The 17,970-nt window shown below is 47.7% G+C and overlaps 31 non-coding genes across 31 annotated transcripts; all 31 read left to right on the top strand.

Moving 5' to 3' along the window:
* The first annotated feature begins 396 nt into the window (after positions 1–396).
* LOC124853801 lies at positions 397–505 on the top strand. The gene has a single exon (XR_007034140.1). It is a non-coding gene; the product is annotated as a U5 spliceosomal RNA (small nuclear RNA).
* Positions 506–679: 174 nt separating this feature from the next.
* On the top strand, positions 680–867 carry LOC124852834. Its single transcript, XR_007033255.1, has one exon. It is a non-coding gene; the product is annotated as a U2 spliceosomal RNA (small nuclear RNA).
* Positions 868–1,363: 496 nt separating this feature from the next.
* LOC124853774 lies at positions 1,364–1,479 on the top strand. Its single transcript, XR_007034113.1, has one exon. It is a non-coding gene; the product is annotated as a U5 spliceosomal RNA (small nuclear RNA).
* A 161-nt stretch (positions 1,480–1,640) lies between these two features.
* LOC124854137 lies at positions 1,641–1,829 on the top strand. Its single transcript, XR_007034386.1, has one exon. It is a non-coding gene; the product is annotated as a U2 spliceosomal RNA (small nuclear RNA).
* A 491-nt stretch (positions 1,830–2,320) lies between these two features.
* Positions 2,321–2,430, top strand: LOC124853639. Its single transcript, XR_007033979.1, has one exon. It is a non-coding gene; the product is annotated as a U5 spliceosomal RNA (small nuclear RNA).
* Positions 2,431–2,607: 177 nt separating this feature from the next.
* LOC124854160 lies at positions 2,608–2,797 on the top strand. Its single transcript, XR_007034408.1, has one exon. It is a non-coding gene; the product is annotated as a U2 spliceosomal RNA (small nuclear RNA).
* Positions 2,798–3,292: 495 nt separating this feature from the next.
* Positions 3,293–3,405, top strand: LOC124853550. The gene has a single exon (XR_007033892.1). It is a non-coding gene; the product is annotated as a U5 spliceosomal RNA (small nuclear RNA).
* A 174-nt stretch (positions 3,406–3,579) lies between these two features.
* On the top strand, positions 3,580–3,765 carry LOC124852721. The gene has a single exon (XR_007033144.1). It is a non-coding gene; the product is annotated as a U2 spliceosomal RNA (small nuclear RNA).
* A 486-nt stretch (positions 3,766–4,251) lies between these two features.
* Positions 4,252–4,363, top strand: LOC124853283. The gene has a single exon (XR_007033626.1). It is a non-coding gene; the product is annotated as a U5 spliceosomal RNA (small nuclear RNA).
* Positions 4,364–4,538: 175 nt separating this feature from the next.
* LOC124853007 lies at positions 4,539–4,722 on the top strand. Its single transcript, XR_007033419.1, has one exon. It is a non-coding gene; the product is annotated as a U2 spliceosomal RNA (small nuclear RNA).
* Positions 4,723–5,213: 491 nt separating this feature from the next.
* Positions 5,214–5,325, top strand: LOC124853371. Its single transcript, XR_007033714.1, has one exon. It is a non-coding gene; the product is annotated as a U5 spliceosomal RNA (small nuclear RNA).
* A 176-nt stretch (positions 5,326–5,501) lies between these two features.
* LOC124852921 lies at positions 5,502–5,688 on the top strand. Its single transcript, XR_007033338.1, has one exon. It is a non-coding gene; the product is annotated as a U2 spliceosomal RNA (small nuclear RNA).
* Positions 5,689–6,182: 494 nt separating this feature from the next.
* LOC124853959 lies at positions 6,183–6,292 on the top strand. Its single transcript, XR_007034271.1, has one exon. It is a non-coding gene; the product is annotated as a U5 spliceosomal RNA (small nuclear RNA).
* A 181-nt stretch (positions 6,293–6,473) lies between these two features.
* LOC124853920 lies at positions 6,474–6,664 on the top strand. The gene has a single exon (XR_007034240.1). It is a non-coding gene; the product is annotated as a U2 spliceosomal RNA (small nuclear RNA).
* Positions 6,665–7,159: 495 nt separating this feature from the next.
* LOC124853795 lies at positions 7,160–7,269 on the top strand. The gene has a single exon (XR_007034134.1). It is a non-coding gene; the product is annotated as a U5 spliceosomal RNA (small nuclear RNA).
* Positions 7,270–7,443: 174 nt separating this feature from the next.
* Positions 7,444–7,631, top strand: LOC124854411. The gene has a single exon (XR_007034655.1). It is a non-coding gene; the product is annotated as a U2 spliceosomal RNA (small nuclear RNA).
* A 496-nt stretch (positions 7,632–8,127) lies between these two features.
* On the top strand, positions 8,128–8,237 carry LOC124853820. The gene has a single exon (XR_007034158.1). It is a non-coding gene; the product is annotated as a U5 spliceosomal RNA (small nuclear RNA).
* A 173-nt stretch (positions 8,238–8,410) lies between these two features.
* LOC124852780 lies at positions 8,411–8,597 on the top strand. Its single transcript, XR_007033203.1, has one exon. It is a non-coding gene; the product is annotated as a U2 spliceosomal RNA (small nuclear RNA).
* A 489-nt stretch (positions 8,598–9,086) lies between these two features.
* Positions 9,087–9,202, top strand: LOC124853157. Its single transcript, XR_007033500.1, has one exon. It is a non-coding gene; the product is annotated as a U5 spliceosomal RNA (small nuclear RNA).
* A 168-nt stretch (positions 9,203–9,370) lies between these two features.
* On the top strand, positions 9,371–9,561 carry LOC124854328. The gene has a single exon (XR_007034572.1). It is a non-coding gene; the product is annotated as a U2 spliceosomal RNA (small nuclear RNA).
* Positions 9,562–10,050: 489 nt separating this feature from the next.
* Positions 10,051–10,161, top strand: LOC124853484. The gene has a single exon (XR_007033826.1). It is a non-coding gene; the product is annotated as a U5 spliceosomal RNA (small nuclear RNA).
* Positions 10,162–10,335: 174 nt separating this feature from the next.
* On the top strand, positions 10,336–10,525 carry LOC124854190. The gene has a single exon (XR_007034437.1). It is a non-coding gene; the product is annotated as a U2 spliceosomal RNA (small nuclear RNA).
* Positions 10,526–11,010: 485 nt separating this feature from the next.
* Positions 11,011–11,121, top strand: LOC124853570. Its single transcript, XR_007033911.1, has one exon. It is a non-coding gene; the product is annotated as a U5 spliceosomal RNA (small nuclear RNA).
* A 174-nt stretch (positions 11,122–11,295) lies between these two features.
* On the top strand, positions 11,296–11,485 carry LOC124854355. The gene has a single exon (XR_007034599.1). It is a non-coding gene; the product is annotated as a U2 spliceosomal RNA (small nuclear RNA).
* A 499-nt stretch (positions 11,486–11,984) lies between these two features.
* Positions 11,985–12,095, top strand: LOC124853958. The gene has a single exon (XR_007034270.1). It is a non-coding gene; the product is annotated as a U5 spliceosomal RNA (small nuclear RNA).
* A 173-nt stretch (positions 12,096–12,268) lies between these two features.
* Positions 12,269–12,456, top strand: LOC124854437. The gene has a single exon (XR_007034681.1). It is a non-coding gene; the product is annotated as a U2 spliceosomal RNA (small nuclear RNA).
* Positions 12,457–12,950: 494 nt separating this feature from the next.
* LOC124853366 lies at positions 12,951–13,065 on the top strand. Its single transcript, XR_007033709.1, has one exon. It is a non-coding gene; the product is annotated as a U5 spliceosomal RNA (small nuclear RNA).
* A 170-nt stretch (positions 13,066–13,235) lies between these two features.
* LOC124854359 lies at positions 13,236–13,424 on the top strand. Its single transcript, XR_007034603.1, has one exon. It is a non-coding gene; the product is annotated as a U2 spliceosomal RNA (small nuclear RNA).
* A 494-nt stretch (positions 13,425–13,918) lies between these two features.
* Positions 13,919–14,034, top strand: LOC124853159. Its single transcript, XR_007033502.1, has one exon. It is a non-coding gene; the product is annotated as a U5 spliceosomal RNA (small nuclear RNA).
* Positions 14,035–14,207: 173 nt separating this feature from the next.
* On the top strand, positions 14,208–14,397 carry LOC124854201. Its single transcript, XR_007034447.1, has one exon. It is a non-coding gene; the product is annotated as a U2 spliceosomal RNA (small nuclear RNA).
* A 490-nt stretch (positions 14,398–14,887) lies between these two features.
* On the top strand, positions 14,888–14,999 carry LOC124853474. The gene has a single exon (XR_007033816.1). It is a non-coding gene; the product is annotated as a U5 spliceosomal RNA (small nuclear RNA).
* The last annotated feature ends 2,971 nt before the right edge of the window (positions 15,000–17,970 follow it).

Genomic DNA, 17,970 nt, shown 5'->3' with positions numbered 1-17,970 from the left:
CACAAGTGTGTGAAACCGCTCTGATGGCTCACTGCTTAGTGGCGTGACCATGCACAGGTCACAATGAGCTTGAACTGGATTCCAAATTGAGTTAGAGCGTTTGTCAAGATGAAACTTGCTTTCACTCAGACCTTCTGGGAGACTTGGTAGAAACCAGAGTCAGCATTTTGGAGCGAATGTAAGTGGTTCAGGGATGTATTGCTTAGGCAGGCTTAAAGCCAATCACAGTAGTCAGGGCAGGAGGTAATAAAGACGTGTATAATTTTGGTTGGCAGATGGGGGCGGGTTGGGAATGTTGCATACTGGGATCTGACATCCGGAAAGCAAAGAGAGGCCTACCGTGAAGGTGGTGACTGTGACCGAGGCTCCTCTGCTGCTCTCCAACAGAGGCCATGCTGACTCTGGTTTCTCTTCTAGCTTACAAGTCTTTCGCCTTTTACTAAAGACTTCCGTGAGGAACAAACATGAGTTGAATATATTTTTGGCAGGCTTTGCTGTATGGCTGAGCCTTATGAGAGTGTGAAAAGTCAAAGAGCTGTCTAGGTCAGAAATCAAAGCGCCACAAAGAGAGCTTGGGCGGAGGTGATAAGCAGCAGCCATTGTTGCACACCTATGACAGGGTACCACAACAAGTGAGATTTGTGCCAAGAGCTTGGCGTGGACATCCAACACTTGGGGCTTATCGCCTCGGCCTTTTGGCTAAGATCAAGTGTAGTATCTGTTCTTATCAGTTTAATATCTGATATGTCCTCTATATGAGGACTACATATTAAGCAGATTTTTGGCATGAGGGCAGAAATTTGGAGCTTGCTCCTTTCTCTCAGCATCGACCTAGCATTGCAGTGCCGCTGGGAGCGTGCCTCTGTTCTTACCTTGTAGAAAACCAAACACTCAAACAATTGTCGCGTATCAAAGTAGATTCTACACTGGCTCAATGAAAGTGAGGTATAACGGCCTGGCACACACACAGTGTGTGAAACCGCTCTGATGGCTCACTGCTTAGTGGCGTGACCATGCACGGTCACAATGAGCTTGAACTGGATTCCAAATTGAGTTAGAAGCGTTTGTCAGAATGGAAACTTGCTTTCCTCAAGACCTTCTGGGAGACTTGGTGAGAAACCAGAGTCAGCATTTTGGAGCAGATATGTAAGTGGTTCAGGGATGTATTGCTTAGGCAGGCTTAAAGCCAATCACAGTAGTCAGGGCAGGAGGTAATAAAGGCGTGTATAATTTTGGTTGGCAGATGGGGGCGGGTTAGAATGTTGCATATTGGGATCTGACATGCGGAAAGCAAAGAGGCCTACCGTGAAGGTGGTGACTGTGACCGAGAGGCTCCTCTGCTGCTCTCCAACAGAGGCCATGCTGACTCTGGTTTCTCTTCATAGCACAAGTCTTTCGCCTTTTACTAAAGACTTCCTGGAAAGGAACAAACATGAGTTGAATATATTTTTGGCAGGCTTTGCTGTCTTATGAGAGGTGTGAAAGTCAAAGAGCTGTCTAGGTCAGAAATCAAGCGCCACAAAGGAGAGCTTGGGCGGAGGTGATAAGCAGCAGCCATTGTTAGCACACCTTCTGACAGGGTACCACAACAAGTGAGATTTGTGCCAAGAGCTTGGCGTGGACATCAACACTTGGGGCTTATCGCTTCTCGGCCTTTGGCTAAGATCAAGTGTAGTATCTGTTCTTATCAGTTTAATATCTGATATGTCCTCTATATGAGGACTACATATTAAGCAGATTTTTGGCATGAGGGCAGAATTTGGAGCTTGCTCCTTTCTCTCCACGCATCGACCTAGCATTGCAGTGCCGCTGGGAGCGGTGCACTCTGTTCTTACCTTGTAAACCAAACACTCAAACAATTGTCTGCGTATCAAAAGTGAATTCTACACTGGCTCAATGAAAGTGAGGTAACGGCCTGGCACACACAAGTGTGTGAAACCGCTCTGATGGCTCACTGCTTTGTGGCGTGACCATGCAGGTCACAATGAGCTTGAACTGGATTCCAAATTGAGTTAGAAGCGTTTGTCAAGAATGGAAACTTGCTTTCACTCAAGACCTTCTAGGGAGACTTGGTGAGAAACCAGAGTCAGCATTTTGGAGCAGATGTAAGTGGTTCAGGGATGTATTGCTTAGGCAGGCTTAAAGCCAATCACAGTAGTCAGGGCAGGAGGTAATAAAGACGTGTATAATTTTGGTTGGCAGATGGGGCGGGTTGGAATGTTGCATACTGGGATCTGACATGCGGAAAGCAAAGGAGGCCTACCGTGAAGGTGGTGACTGTGACAGAGGCTCCTCTGCTGCTCTCAACAGAGGGCCATGCTGACTCTGGTTTCTCTTCATAGCACAAGTCTTTCGCCTTTTACTAAAGACTTCCGTGGAAGGAACAAACATGAGTTGAATATATTTTTGGCAGGCTTTGCTGTATGGCTGAGCCTTATGAGAGTGTGAAAGTCAAAGAGCTGTCTAGGTCAGAAATCAAGCGCCACAAAGGAGAGCTTGGGCGGAGGTGATAAGCAGCAGCCATTGTTATGCACACCTACAGGCAGGGTACCACAACAAGTGAGATTTGTGCCAAGAGCTTGGCGTGGACATCAACACTTGGGGCTTATCGCTTCTCGGCCTTTTGGCTAAGATCAAGTGTAGTATCTGTTCTTATCAGTTTAATATCTGATATGTCCTCTATATGGGACTACATATTAAGCAGATTTTTGGCATGAGGGCAGAAATTTGGAGCTTGCTCCTTTCTCTCCACGCATCGACCTAGCATTGCAGTGCCGCTGGGAGCAGTGCACTCTGTTCTTACCTTGTAGAAAACCAAACACTCAAACAATTTGTCGCGTATCAAAAGTGAATTCTACACTGGCTCAATGAAACTGAGGTAACGGCCTGGCACACACAAGTGTGTGAAACCGCTCTGATGGCTCACTGCTTATGAGCGTGACCATGCGGAGTCACAATGAGCTTGAACTGGATTCCAAATTGAGTTAGAAGCGTTTGTCAAGAATGGAAACTTGCTTTCACTCAAGACCTTCTGGGAGACTTGGTGAGAAACCAGAGTCAGCATTTTGGAGCGAATGTAAGTGGTTCAGGGATGTATTGCTTAGGCAGGCTTAAAGCCAATCACAGTAGTCAGGGCAGGAGGTAATAAAGACGTGTATAATTTTGGTTGGCAGATGGGGGGGGTTAGAATGTTGCATACTGGGATCTGACATGCGGAAAGCAAAGAGAGGCCTACCGTGAAGGTGGTGACTGTGACCGAGGCTCCTCTGCTGCTCTCCAACAGAGGCCATGCTGACTCTGGTTTCTCTTCATACGCACAAGTCTTTCGCCTTTTACTAAAGACTTCCGTGGAAGGAACAAACATGAGTTGAATATATTTTTGGAGGCTTTGCTGTATGGCTGAGCCTTATGAAATTGTGAAAAGTCAAAGAGCTGTCTAGGTCAGAAATCAAGCGCCACAAAGAGAGCTTGGGCGGAGGTGATAAGCAGCAGCCATTGTTATGCACACCTACAGGCAGGGTACCACAACAAGTGAGATTTGTGCCAAGAGCTTGAGTGGACATCCAACACTTGGGGCTTATCGCTTCTCGGCCTTTTGGCTAAGATCAAGTGTAGTATCTGTTCTTATCAGTTTAATATCTGATATGTCCTCTATGAGGACTACATATTAAGCAGATTTTGGCATGAGGGCAGTAATTTGGAGCTTGCTCCTTTCTCTCCTTATCGACCTAGCATTGCAGTGCCGCTGGGAACGGTGCACTCTGTTCTTACCTTGAAAACCAAACACTCAAACAATTGTCGCGTATCAAAAGTGAATTCGACACTGGCTCAATGAAACTGAGTGTGACTGCTTGGCACACACAAGTGTGTGAAACCCCTCTGATGGCTCACTGCTTATTGACAGGTGACCATGCAGGTCACAATGAGCTTGAACTGGATTCCAAATTAGTTAGAAGCGTTTGTCAGAATGGAAACTGCTTTCCTCAAGACCTTCTGGGAGACTTGGTGAGAAACCAGAGTCAGCATTTTGGAGCGAAATGTAAGTGGTTCAGGGATGTGTAGGCAGGCTTAAAAGCCAATCACAGTAGTCAGGGCAGGAGGTAATAAAGACGTGTATAATTTGGTTTGGCAGATGGGAGCGGGTTGGGAATGTTGCATACTGGGATCTGACATGCGGAAAGCAAAGAGGCCTACCGTGAAGGTGGTGACTGTGACGAGAGGCTCCTCTGCTGCTCTCAACAGAGGCCATACTGACTCTGGTTTCTCTTCATAACGCACAAGTCTTTCGCCTTTTACTAAAGACTTCCGTGGAGAGGAACAAACATGAGTTGAATATATTTTGGCAGGCTTTGCTGTATGGCTGAGCCTTGTAAGTGTGAAAAGTCAAAGAGCTGTCTAGGTCAAATTCAGAAATCACAAACGAGAGCTGAGGCGGAGGTGATAAGCAGCAGCCATTGTTATGCACCCTACAGACAGGGTACCACAACAAGTGAGATTTGTGCCAAGAGCTTGGCGTGGACATCCAACACTTAGGGCTTATAGCCCTCGGCCTTTGGCTAAGATCAAGTGTAGTATCTGTTCTTATCAGTTTAATATCTGATATGTCCTCTATATGAGGACTACATATTAAGCAGATTTTTGGCATGAGGCGCAGTAATTTGGAGCGTGCTCTGCTCTCACACCTTGACCTAGCATTGCAGTGACGCTGAAGGTGCACTCTGTTCTTACCTTGTTTGTGAAAACCAAACACTCAAACAATTGTCGCGTATCAAAGTGAATTCTACACTGGCTCAAGCGTAAGTGAGGTAACGGCCTACATTATTAGTGAAACAGCTCTGATGGCTCACTGCTTATTGGCGTGACCATGCGCGAGGTCCCAATGAGCTTGAACTGGATTCCAATTGAGGTTAGAAGCGTTTGTCAGAATGAAACTTGCTTTCACTCAAGACCTTCTGGGAGACTTGGTGGAAACCAGAGTCAGCATTTTGGCGAATGTAAGTGGTTCAGGGATGTATTGCTTAGGCAGGCTTAAAAGCCAATCACAGTAGTCAGGGCAGGAGGTAATAAAGACGTGTATAATTTTGGTTGGCAGATGGGGGGGGTTAGGAATGTTGCATACTGGGATCTGACATGCGGAAAGCAAGAGAGGCCTACCGTGAAGGTGGTGACTGTGACCGAGAGGCTCCTCTGCTGCCTCCAACAGAGGGCCATGCTGACTCTGGTTTCTCTTCATAACGCACAAGTCTTTCGCCTTTTACTAAAGACTTCCATGGAGAGGAACAAACATGAGTTGAATATATTTTGGCAGGCTTTGCTGTATGGCTGAGCCTTATGAGGTGTGAAAAGTCAAAGAGCTGTCTAGGTCAGAAATCAAGCGCCACAAAAGAGCTTGGGAGGGAGGTGATAAGCAGCAGCCATTGTTATGCACACCTACAGACAGGTACCACAACAAGTGAGATTTGTGCCAAGAGCTTGGCGTGGACATCAACACTTGGGGCTTATAAGCTTCTCGGCCTTTTGGCTAAGATCAAGTGTAGTATCTGTTCTTATCAGTTTAATATCTGATATGTCTCTCTATGAGGACTACATATTAAGCAGATTTTTTTGGCATGAGGGCAGTAATTTGGGCTTGCTCCCTTTCTCTCACGCACCCTAGCATTGCAGTGCGCTGGGAGCGGTGCACTCTGTTCTTACCTTGTAGAAAACCAAACACTCAAACAATTGTCGCGTATCAAAGTGAATTCTACACTGGCTCAATGAAACTGAGGTATCGACCTGGCACACACAAGTGTGTGAAACCGCTCTGATGGCTCACTGCTTAGTGGCGTGACCATGCAGGGTCACAATGAGCTTGAACTGGATTCCAAATTGAGTTAGAAGCGTTTGTCAAGAATGAAACTTGCTTTCCTCAAGACCTTCTGGGAGACTTGGTGAGAAACCAGAGTCAGCATTTTGGAGGCGAATGTAAGTGGTTCAGGGATGTATTGCTTAGGCAGGCTTAAAAGCCAATCACAGTAGTCAGGGCAGGAGGTAATAAAGGTGTATAATTTTGGTTGGCAGATGGGGCGGGTTGGGAATGTTGCATACTGGGATCTGACATGCGGAAAGCAAAGAGAGGCCTACCGTGAAGGTGGTGACTGTGACCGAGAGCTCCTCTGCTGCTCTCCAACAGAGGGCTATGCTGACTCTGGTTTCTCTTCATAGCGCACAAGTCTTTACCTTTTACTAAAGACTTCGTGGAAGGAACAAACATGAGTTGAATATATTTTTGGCAGGCTTTGCTGTATGGCTGAGCCTTATGAAATTGTGAAAAGTCAAAGAGCTGTCTAGGTCAGAAATCAAAGCGCCACAAAGGAGAGCTTGAGGCGGAGGTGATAAGCAGCAGCCATTGTTATGCACACCTACGACGGGGTACCACAACAAGTGAGATTTGTGCCAAGAGCTTGGCGTGGACATCCAACACTTGGGGCTTATCGGCTTCTCGGCCTTTTGGCTAAGATCAAGTGTAGTATCTGTTCTTATCAGTTTAATATCTGATATGTCCTCTATATGAGGACTACATATTAAGCAGATTTTTGGCATGAGGGCAGTAATTTGGAGCTTGCTCCTTTCTCTCCACGCATCGACCTAGCATTGCAGTGCCGCTGGGAACGGTGCACTCTGTTCTTACCTTGTAGAAAACCAAACACTCAAACAATTAGCGCGTATCAAAAGTGAATTCTACACTGGCTCAATGAAACTGAGGTAACGGCCTGGCACACACAAGTGTGTGAAACCGCTCTGATGGCTCACTGCTTAGTGACGTGACCATGCACGGGGTCACAATGAGCTTGAACTGGATTCCAAATTGAGTTAGAAGCGTTTGTCAAGAATGGAAACTTGCTTTCCTCAAGACCTTCTGGGAGACTTGGTGAGAAAGAGCCAGCATTTTGGAGCGAATGTAAGTGGTTCAGGGATGTATTGCTTAGGCAGGCTTAAAAGCCAATCACAGTAGTCAGGGCAGGAGGTAATAAAGACGTGTATAATTTTGGTTGGCAGATGGAGGCGGGTTGGGAATGTTGCATACTGGGATCTGACATGCGGAAAGCAAAGAGGCCTACCGTGAAGGTGGTGACTGTGACCGAGGGGCTCCTCTGCTGCTCTCAACAGAGGGCCATGCTGACTCTGGTTTCTCTTCATAACGCACAAGTCTTTAGCTTTTACTAAAGACTTCCGTGGAGGAACAAACATGAGTTGAATATATTTTTGGCAGGCTTTGCTGTATGGCTGAGCCTTATGAGAGTGTGAAAGTCAAAGAGCTGTCTAGGTCAGAAATCAAGCGCCACAAAGGAGAGGCTTGGGCGGAGGTGATAAGCAGCAGCCATTGTTTGCACACCTCTGAGCGGGGTACCACAAAGTGAGATTTGTGCCAGAGCTTGGCGTGGACATCAACACTTGGGGCTTATAGCTTCTCGGCCTTTGGCTAAGATCAAGTGTAGTATCTGTTCTTATCAGTTTAATATCTGATATGTCCTCTATATAGGGACTACATATTAAGCAGATTTTTGCATGAGGGCAGAAATTTGGAGCTTGCTCCTTTCTCTCACGCATCGACCTAGCATTGCAGTGCCGCTGGGAGCAGTGCACTCTGTTCTTACCTTGTAGAAAACCAAACACTCAAACAATTGTCGCGTATCAAAAGTGAATTCTACACTGGCTCAATGAAACTGAGGTAACGGCCTGGCACACACAAGTGTGTGAAACCGCTCTGATGGCTCACTGCTTAGTGGCGTGACCATGCACGGGGTCACAATGAGCTTGAACTGGATTCAAATTGAGTTAGAAGCGTTTGTCAAGAATGGAAACTTGCTTTCCTCAAGACCTTCTAGGAGACTTGGTGAGAAACCAGAGTCAGCATTTTGGAGAGCAATGTAAGTGGTTCAGGGATGTATTGCTTAGCAGGCTTAAAGCCAATCACAGTAGTCAGGGCAGGAGGTAATAAAGACGTGTATAATTTGGTTGGCAGATGGGAGGCGGGTTGGGAATGTTGCATACTGGGATCTGACATGCGGAAAGCAAGAGAGGCCTACCGTGAAGGTGGTGACTGTGACCGAGGCTCCTCTGCTGCTCTCCAACAGAGGGCCATGCTGACTCTGGTTTCTCTTCATAACGCACAATCTTTGCCTTTTACTAAAGACTTCCGTGGAGAGGAACAAACATGAGTTGAATATATTTTGGCAGGCTTTGCTGTATGGCTGAGCCTTATAGAGTGTGAAAGTCAAAGAGCTGTCTAGGTCAGAAATCAAAGCGCCACAAAGGAGGCTTGGGCGGAGGTGATAAGCAGCAGCCATTGTGCACACCTCTGAGCGGGGTACCACAACAAGTGAGATTTGTGCCAAGAGCTTAGCGTGGACATCAACACTTGGGGCTTATCGCTTCTCGGCCTTTTGGCTAAGATCAAGTGTAGTATCTGTTCTTATCAGTTTAATATCTGATATGTCCTCTATATGAGGACTACATATTAAGCAGATTTTGGCATGAGGGCAGTAATTTGGAGCTTGCTCCTTTCTCTCCATTTCGACCTAGCATTGCAGTGCCGCTGGAACGGTGCACTCTGTTCTTCCTTGTAGAAAACCAAACACTCAAACAATTGTCGCGTATCAAAGTGAATTCTACACTGGCTCAATGAAACTGAAGTACCTGGCTGGCACACACAAGTGTGAAACCGCTCTGATGGCTCACTGTTTAGTGGCGTGACCATGCGAGTCACAATGAGCTTGAACTGGATTCCAAATTGAGTTAGAAGCGTTTGTCAAGAATGAAACTTGCTTTCACTCAAGACCTTCTGGGAGACTTGGTGAGAAACCAGAGTCAGCATTTTGGAGCGAATGTAAGTGGTTCAGGATGTATTGCTTAGGCAGGCTTAAAGCCAATCACAGTAGTCAGGGCAGGAGGTAATAAAGGCGTGTATAATTTTGGTTTGGGCAGATGGGGCGGGTTGGGAATGTTGCATACTGGGATCTGACATCGGAAAGCAAAGAGGCCTACCGTGAAGGTGGTGACTGTGACCGAGAGGCTCCTCTGCTGCTCTCAACAGAGGGCCATGCTGACTCTGGTTTCTCTTCATAACGCACAAGTCTTTCGCCTTTTACTAAAGACTTCCGTGGAGAGGAACAAACATGAGTTGAATATATTTTTGGCAGGCTTTGCTGTGTGTGAGCCTTATAGAGTGTGAAAAGTCAAAGCTGTCTAGGTCAAAATCAAGCGCCACAAAGGAGAGCTTGGGCGGAGGTGATAAGCAGCAGCCATTGTTATGCACACCTACAGGCAGGTACCACAACAAGTGAGATTTGTGCCAAGAGCTTGGCGTGGACATCAACACTTGGGGCTTATCGCTTCTCGGCCTTTTGGCTAAGATCAAGTGTAGTATCTGTTCTTATCAGTTTAATATCTGATATGTCCTCTATGTAGGGACTACATATTAAGCAGATTTTGGCATGAGGGGCAGAAATTTGGAGCTTGCTCCTTTCTCTCCAACCATCGACCTAGCATTGCAGTGCCGCTGGGAGCGGTGCCTCTGTTCTTACCTTGTAGAAAACCAAACACTCAAACAATTATCGCGTATCAAAGTGAATTCTACACTGGCTCAATGAAACTGAGGTACGGCCTGGCACACACAAGTGTGAAACCGCTCTGATGGCTCACTGCTAGTGGCGTGACCATGCACGGGGTCACAATGAGCTTGAACTGGATTCCAAATTGAGTTAGAAGCGTTTGTCAAGAATGAAACTTGCTTTCCTCAAGACCTTCTGGGAGACTTGGTGAAAACCAGAGTCAGCATTTTGGAGCGAATGAAGTGGTTCCAGGATGTATTGCTTAGGCAGGCTTAAAGCCAATTCACAGTAGTCAGGGCAGGAGGTAATAAAGACGTGTATAATTTTGGTTGGCAGATGGGGGCGGGTTGGGAATGTTGCATACTGGGATCTGACATCACGGAAAGCAAAGAGGCCTACCGTGAAGGTGGTGACTGTGACCGAGAGGCTCCTCTGCTGCTCTCAACAGAGGCCATGCTGACTCTGGTTTCTCTTCATAACGCACAAGTCTTTCGCCTTTTACTAAAGACTTCCGTGGAGGAACAAACATGAGTTGAATATATTTTTGGCAGGCTTTGCTGTATGGCTGAGCCTTATAGAGTGTGGAAAAGTAAAGAGCTGTCTAGGTCAGAAATCAAGCGCCACAAAGGAGAGCTTAGGCGGAGGTGATAATGGCAGCCATTGTTATCCACACCCTCGACAGGGTACCACAACAAGTGAGATTTGTGCCAAAACTTGGCGTGGACATCAACACTTGGGGCTTATCGCTTCTCGGCCTTTTGGCTAAGATCAAGTGTAGTATCTGTTCTTATCAGTTTAATATCTGATATGTCCTCTATATGGGGACTACATATTAAGCAGATTTTTGGCATGAGGGCAGGAATTTGGAGCTTGCTCCTTTCTCTCACGCATCGACCTAGCATTGCAGTGCCGCTGGGAGCAGTGCACTCTGTTCTTACCTTGTAGAAAACCAAACACTCAAACAATTGTCGCGTATCAAAAGTGAATTCTACACTGGCTCAATGAAAGTGAGGTAGCAGCCTGGCACACACAAGTGTGTAAACCGCTCTGATGGCTCACTCTTAGTGGTGACCATGCAAGGGGCACAAAGCTGGCTGGGTTCCAAATTGAGTTAGAAGCGTTTGTCAAGAATGAAACTTGCTTTCACTCAAGACCTTCTGGGAGACTTGGTGAGAAACCAGAGTCAGCATTTTGGAGCGAATGTAAGTGGTTCAGGGATGTATTGCTTAGGCAGGCTTAAAGCCAATCACAGTAGTCAGGGCAGGAGGTAATAAAGGCGTGTATAATTTTGGTTGGCAGATGGGGCGGGTTGGGAATGTTGCATACTAGGATCTGACATGCGGAAGCAAGAGGCCTACCGTGAAGGTGGTGACTGTGACCGAGAGGCTCCTCTGCTGCTCTCAACAGAGGGCCATGCTGACTCTGGTTTCTCTTCATGCTGCAAGTCTTTCGCCTTTTACTAAAGACTTCCGTGGAGAGGAACAAACATGAGTTGAATATATTTTTGGCAGGCTTTGCTGTATGGCTGAGCCTTAGAAGTGTGAAAAGTCAAAGAGCTGTCTAGGTCAGAAATCAAGCGCCACAAAGAGAGCTTGGGGCGGAGGTGATAAGCAGCAGCCATTGTTATGCACACCTACGACAGGTACCACAACAAGTGAGATTTGTGCCAAGAGCTTAGCGTGGACATCAACACTTGGGGCTTATCGCTTCTCGGCCTTTTGGCTAAGATCAAGTGTAGTATCTGTTCTTATCAGTTTAATATCTGATATGTCCTCTATGTAGGACTACATATTAAGCAGATTTTGGCATGAGGGCAGTAATTTGGAGCTTGCTCCTTTCTCTCACACGCATCGACCTAGCATTGCAGTGCTGCTGGGAGCGGTGCACTCTGTTCTTACCTTGTAGAAAACCAAACACTCAAACAATTGTAGCGTATCAAAGTGAATTCTACACTGGCTCAATGAAACTGAGGTAACGGCCTGGCACACACAAGTGTGTGAAACCGCTCTGATGGCTCACTGCTTAGTGGCGTGACCATGCAGAGGTCACAATGAGCTTGAACTGGATTCAAATTGAGTTAGAAGCGTTTGTCAAGAATGGAAACTTGCTTTCCTCAAGACCTTCTGGGAGACTTGGTGAGAAACCAGAGTCAGCATTTTGGAGCGAATGTAAGTGGTTCAGGGATGTATTGCTTAGGCAGGCTTAAAAGCCAATCACATTAGTAGTCAGGGCAGGAGGTAATAAAGACGTGTATAATTTTGGTTGGCAGATGGGGCGGGTTGGGAATGTTGCATACTGGGATCTGACATGAGAAAAGCAAAGAGAGGCCTACCGTGAAGGTGGTGACTGTGACCGAGAGGCTCCTCTGCTGCTCTCAACAGAGGGTCATGCTGACTCTGGTTTCTCTTCATACAGCAACAAGTCTTCGCCTTTTACTAAAGACTTCCGTGGAGGAACAAACATGAGTTGAATATATTTTTGGCAGGCTTTGCTGTATGGCTGAGCCTTATGAAGTGTGAAAAGTCAAAGAGCTGTCTAGGTCAGAAATCAAGCGCCACAAAGGAGGCTTGGGCGGAGGTGATAAGCAGCAGCCATTGTTATGCACACCTACGAGCAGGTACCACAACAAGTGAGATTTGTGCCAAAACTTTGCGTGGACATCCAACACTTGGGGCTTATCTATCGGCCTTTTGGCTAAGATCAAGTGTAGTATCTGTTCTTATCAGTTTAATATCTGATATGTCCTCTATATGAGGATACATATTAAACAGATTTTGGCATGAGGGCAGAAATTTGGAGCTTGCTCCTTTCTCTCCACGCATCGACCTAGCATTGCAGTGCCGCTGGGAGCGGTGCACTCTGTTCTTACCTTATGAAAACCAAACACTCAAACAATTGTCGCGTATCAAAGTGAATTCTACACTGGCTCAATGAAAGTGAGGTAACGGCCTGGCACACACAAGTGTGTGAAACCGCTCTGATGGCTCACTGCTTGGTAGCGTGACCATGCAGGGTCACAATGAGCTTGAACTGGATTCAAATTGAGTTAGAAGCGTTTGTCAAGAATGGAAACTTGCTTTCACTCAAGACCTTCTGGGAGACTTGGTGAGAAACAGAGTCAGCATTTTGGAGGCGAATGTAAGTGGTTCAGGGATGTATTGCTTAGGCAGGCTTAAAGCCAATCACAGTAGTCAGGGCAGGAGGTAATAAAGACGTGTATAATTTTGGTTGGCAGATGGGGGCGGGTTGGGAATGTTGCATACTGGGATCTGACATGCGGAAAGCAAGAGAGGCCTACCGTGAAGGTGGTGACTGTGACCGAGAGGCTCCTCTGCTGCTCTCAACAGAGGGCCATGCTGACTCTGGTTTCTCTTCATAACGCACAAGTCTTTCGCCTTTTACTAAAGACTTCCGTGGAAAGGAACAAACATGAGTTGAATATATTTTGGCAGGCTTTGCTGTTGGCTGAGCCTTATGAAGGTGTGAAAGTCAAAGAGCTGTCTAGGTCAAAATCAAGCGCCACAAGGAGAGCTTGGCGGAGGTGATAAGCAGCAGCCATTGTTATGCACACCTCCGAGCAGGGTACCACAACAAGTGAATTTGTGCCAAGAGCTTGGCGTGGACATCCAATACTTGGGGCTTATCGCTTCTCGGCCTTTTGGCTAAGATCAGTGTAGTATCTGTTCTTATCAGTTTAATATCTGATATGTTCTCTATATGGGGACTACATATTAAGCAGATTTTGGCATGAGGGCAGAAATTTGGAGCTTGCTCCTTTCTCTCCACGCATCGACCTAGCATTGCAGTGCCGCTGGGAGCGGTGCACTCTGTTCTTACCTTGTAGAAAACCAAACACTGAAACAATTGTCGCGTATCAAAGTGAATTCTACACTGGCTCAATGAAACTGAGTAACGGCCTGGCACACACAAGTGTGTGAAACCGCTCTGATAGCTCACTGCTTAGTGGCGTGACCATGCACGGGGTCACAATGAGCTTGAACTGGATTCAAATTGAGTTAGAAGCGTTTGTCAAGAATGGAAACTTGCTTTCCTCAAGACCTTCTGGGAGACTTGGTGAGAAACCAAGTCAGCATTTTGGAGCGAATGTAAGTGGTTCAGGGATGTATTGCTTAGGCAGGCTTAAAAGCCAATCACAGTAGTCAGGGCAGGAGGTAATAAAGGCGTGTATAATTTTGGTTGGCAGATGGGGCGGGTTGGAATGTTGCATACTGGGATCTGACATGCGGAAAGCAAGAGAGGCCTACCGTGAAGGTGGTGACTGTGACCGAGAGGCTCCTCTGCTGCTCTCCAACAGAGGGCCATGCTGACTCTGGTTTCTCTTCATAACGCACAAGTCTTTCGCCTTTTACTAAAGACTTCCGTGGAGAGGAACAAACATGAGTTGAATATATTTTTGTGAGGCTTTGCTGTATGGCTGAGCCTTATAGAGTGTGAAAAGTCAAAGAGCTGTCTAGGTCAGAAATCAAGCGCCACAAAGGAGGCAGGCGGAGGTGATAAGCAGCAGCCATTGTTATGCACACCTACAGAGCAGGGTACCACAACAAGTGAGATTTGTGCCAAGAGCTTGGCGTGGACATCCAACACTTGGGGCTTATCGCTTCTCGGCCTTTTGGCTAAGATCAAGTGTAGTATCTGTTCTTATCAGTTTAATATCTGATATGTCCTCTATATGAGGACTACATATTAAGCAATTTTGGCATGAGGGCAGTAATTTTGGAGCTTGCTCCTTTCTCTCCACGCATCGACCTAGCATTGCAGTGCCGCTGGGAACGGTGCACTCTGTTCTTACCTTGTAGAAAACCAAACACTCAAACAATTGTCGCGTATCAAAGTGAATTCTACACTGGCTCAATGAAACTGAGGTAACGGCCTGGCACACACAAGTGTGTGAAACCGCTCTGATGGCTCACTGCTTAGTGGCGTGACCATGCACGGGGTCACAATGAGCTTGAACTGGATTCAAATTGAGTTAGAAGCGTTTGTCAGAATGAAACTTGCTTTCCTCAAGACCTTCTGGGAGACTTGGTGAGAAACCAAGTCAGCATTTTGGAGCGAATGTAAGTGGTTCAGGGATGTATTGCTTGAGCAGGCTTAAAGCCAATCACAGTAGTCAGGGCAGGAGGTAATAAAGACGTGTATAATTTTGGTTGGCAGATGGGGTCGGGTTGGAATGTTGCATACTAGGATCTGACATGCGGAAAGCAAAGAGAGGCCTACCGTGAAGGTGGTGACTGTGACCGAGACTCCTCTGCTGCTCTCAACAGAGGCCATGCTGACTCTGGTTTCTCTTCATACTGCCTAAGTCTTTCGCCTTTTACTAAAGACTTCCGTGGAGAGGAACAAACATGAGTTGAATATATTTTGGCAGGCTTTGCTGTATGGCTGAGCCTTATGAAGTGTGAAAAGTCAAAGAGCTGTCTAGGTCAGAAATCAAGCGCCACAAGGAGGCTGAGGCGGAGGTGATAAGCAGCAGCCATTGTTATGCACACCTACGAGCAGGGTACCACAACAAGTGAGATTTGTGCCAAGAGCTTGGCGTGGACATCAACACTTGGGGCTTATCTCTCGGCCTTTTGGCTAAGATTGAGATTGGAGAGACGGAGACAAAGCTTAACAAAGAAGGAACACAATCGACACAAAGATGACCAAGGACCAGACAAGCCCAAAGGTTGGGGTGAGGTACACGATACGCTTCCAGGTGGAACCAGTGGAGGAACTTATGATGTCGAGAGACTGGTTCTGCAAAAAGGTCATCATGGAACAACTGAGTCTGAAGGTCGAAGATGTGACTGTATCCAGTGGAACCAGCCAGAAAAAGCCTTCGGCGTTACCCTGGTAAGCGAGGATGTGTATTCAAGTGGCTGAAGCCTGTAGAAAGGAGGCTGGGAAAGATTCATGGCCGGTTACAAGATCCTGAACCTGGACAGACCAAATTTCAGAGCGGTCGCGTGCACACTTCTAGCCCTTCGTCACCGACCGAGCACTAGCTGCTTTTTTGGGACAGCACGGAGAAGTGGTGACTAGTGCTAGGTATCTAAAAGACACGAGGGATTCTGGACAGGAAGAAGGCAGTTTCAGGTGCTGCTGAACCCTGACCCAGAAGGTCCTGGAGGACTGAAGCATCCACCCGCTCTTTTCAGCCTTGGTGGGGATCGCGGTTACCTGTTTCTCCCGGCAACCAGCGTTCTGTCGGCGTTGCAGGCAGTCTGGCCATACAGAGGCAGGCTGTTCGGAGCCTGCTGCCGTACCTGTGGCCAAGGGGGCCATGAGGCCAAAGACTGCAGGGGCCCAAGGCCTGTCATGGATGTGGGGACTGGGCCATCTGTACCGTAACTGCCCTAGCCGAAGGAGGACCGCCATGGAAGTGGCCAAGTCCACTGGAGGAGCCCGGGAAAAGCCAAGGATCCAGGAATGGGACCCGTGCCTGCAGGGAATGGCTCAAGCACACCAATACAGGCAGAGCCAGCAACGGATCTTTCTAAGGGGACAGAGAAGCCCCCTGGAGAAAGGAACAACCGGAAGGGCCACTGGGAAAGCGAAGCCCAGGTGCCCGTGACAACGCAGGGGATTTCCTCCCATCAGCCCAGGTCCACCCACCTCCAAGGTCAAGAAGGGGCACGGAAAGGATGCAGGCTTTGGGCCAGGAAGACAATTAGAAGCGGAGAGAGTAAGGAGGGCCATAGTAAAAATCAAAGGGGGAAGGCAACGGGGCAGAGGGACAGGACCAAGAGAAGGGAGCTGATGGTGGGATGGATGGGGGGGTAGGGCAGCAAAGAAGGGCTGCAGAGGAGGGAGGACATCAGGAGCGGGAAGGGGGCAACACAGGGCTAGGGGAGGGTGGAGAGGCTACGGAGCAGAGCGGAGGAGATCCAGGTGATCTGCTCGCCGTAGGTTTGGGGTTGGAGCTGGAGTTACCTCCAGACCTGCTCAATATACCATCCCCTTTGGGGGAGGATGCATATGAGGGACCCAACAGGCCATCAACATCGCCTAATCCAGTGCCCTTTTCCTGGGGGGAACAGATGGACAGTGAGGACCTCTTCTTGCTGTAGGGAGTTTTTTTTGGGGTGTTTTGGTACGGTAAAGACTTTAAAAATACAAATTATAATGACTGCAGTTAAAATTCTTTCATTAAATGTAAGAGGAATGAGGGACGCGGTTAAAAGAAGGGTTGTTTATGATTTTGTGGACCAGCTGCATGTTCAAATTTGTTTATTGCAGGAGGTTCATTTACGGGACAAGGGGGATGTTGCAAAATTCTCAAGGGAGTGGACGAAAGGGGACTCAATCTGGAGTGTGGGGGGGGTCCACTCTACAGGTGTCGGGATTTTGTTTGGTGTTAAAGAGATTAGGTGGAGGATGTTTTCAAAATTGTTCAAGGCAGGATAATGGGTGCTGACATCACATGGGGGACAAGCAAGCTGAGGGTTTTGTGGTGTATGGACCACAAACTCAGAGGAACGCGAGAAATGTTTGAGTTAGTAGAGCCACACCTGGCCACCAATAGGCAGGTAATTGTAGGGGGATTTCAATGTGCAGTTAGGTAAGGGGGGGGACACCAGCGATAGTTATATCTCCCACCTGATGGCCAGACACGGGCTAGTAGATGGGGGGAGGATGGTCAGGCCACTGGTAGATGGTCCCACATGGCGTAACTCACGTGGAACGTTTAGACGTCTGGACTACGTGTTTGTAGAAAAGTCTTTGAGTCTGGTGTCAGGTCGACGGCTCCCTGTGTTCTTCTCTGACCATGATGGGCTGCTGTTTGAGGTGCGCCTGTGCCTGCCTGTTTTCGGGCGGGGGTACTGGCGCCTCAATATTAGTGTATTAGAGGAAGACAAGTTCAAACAAGGTTTCGTACTGTTTTTCAAAAACCTTCTAGGACTGAGACCAATGTGTCCTGGGGTGATGGAGTGGTGGGAAGTAGCCAAGAAACGGATAAAAGTGTTTTGCGATAAGTACTGTAAAAGGAAGGTGAGGTTGGCCAAGAGGGAGGTGTTTCGCTTACAGCGCCTCCTCGAGCTCGAGTACAGCAAAGGAAACTGCGGCAGCACTGTAAATCAGCGGGCTTGTGACTTCCTCAAAGTAAAGCTTAAGGAGGTCTTTGAGGGCAGGGCCCAGGCCTACCTGTTGCAGGCGCGCCGAAGTTTCCTGGAGAAGCACGAGACATGTTCCGCCGCTTTCTTCGGCTCAATACGGGCTGACAGGAAAAGACAGGTACAGACCGGGATCAGGGACATGCAGGGAAGGGTGGTGTCGGAAGCAGGTGAGATGGTGAGTGCCGCTACTGACCACTACCGCACAAGCTTCCAGGAGAAAGAGGTAGATGTAGGGGGAGGGGGGACTTTCCTGGACT

The sequence above is a fragment of the Hippoglossus stenolepis genome, chromosome 10 (genome assembly GCF_022539355.2).
Source record: "Hippoglossus stenolepis isolate QCI-W04-F060 chromosome 10, HSTE1.2, whole genome shotgun sequence".
NCBI lineage: Eukaryota > Metazoa > Chordata > Actinopteri > Pleuronectiformes > Pleuronectidae > Hippoglossus > Hippoglossus stenolepis.
The sequence above is the reverse complement of the archived record's forward strand: the minus strand, read 5'-3'. Positions and strand labels throughout refer to the sequence as shown.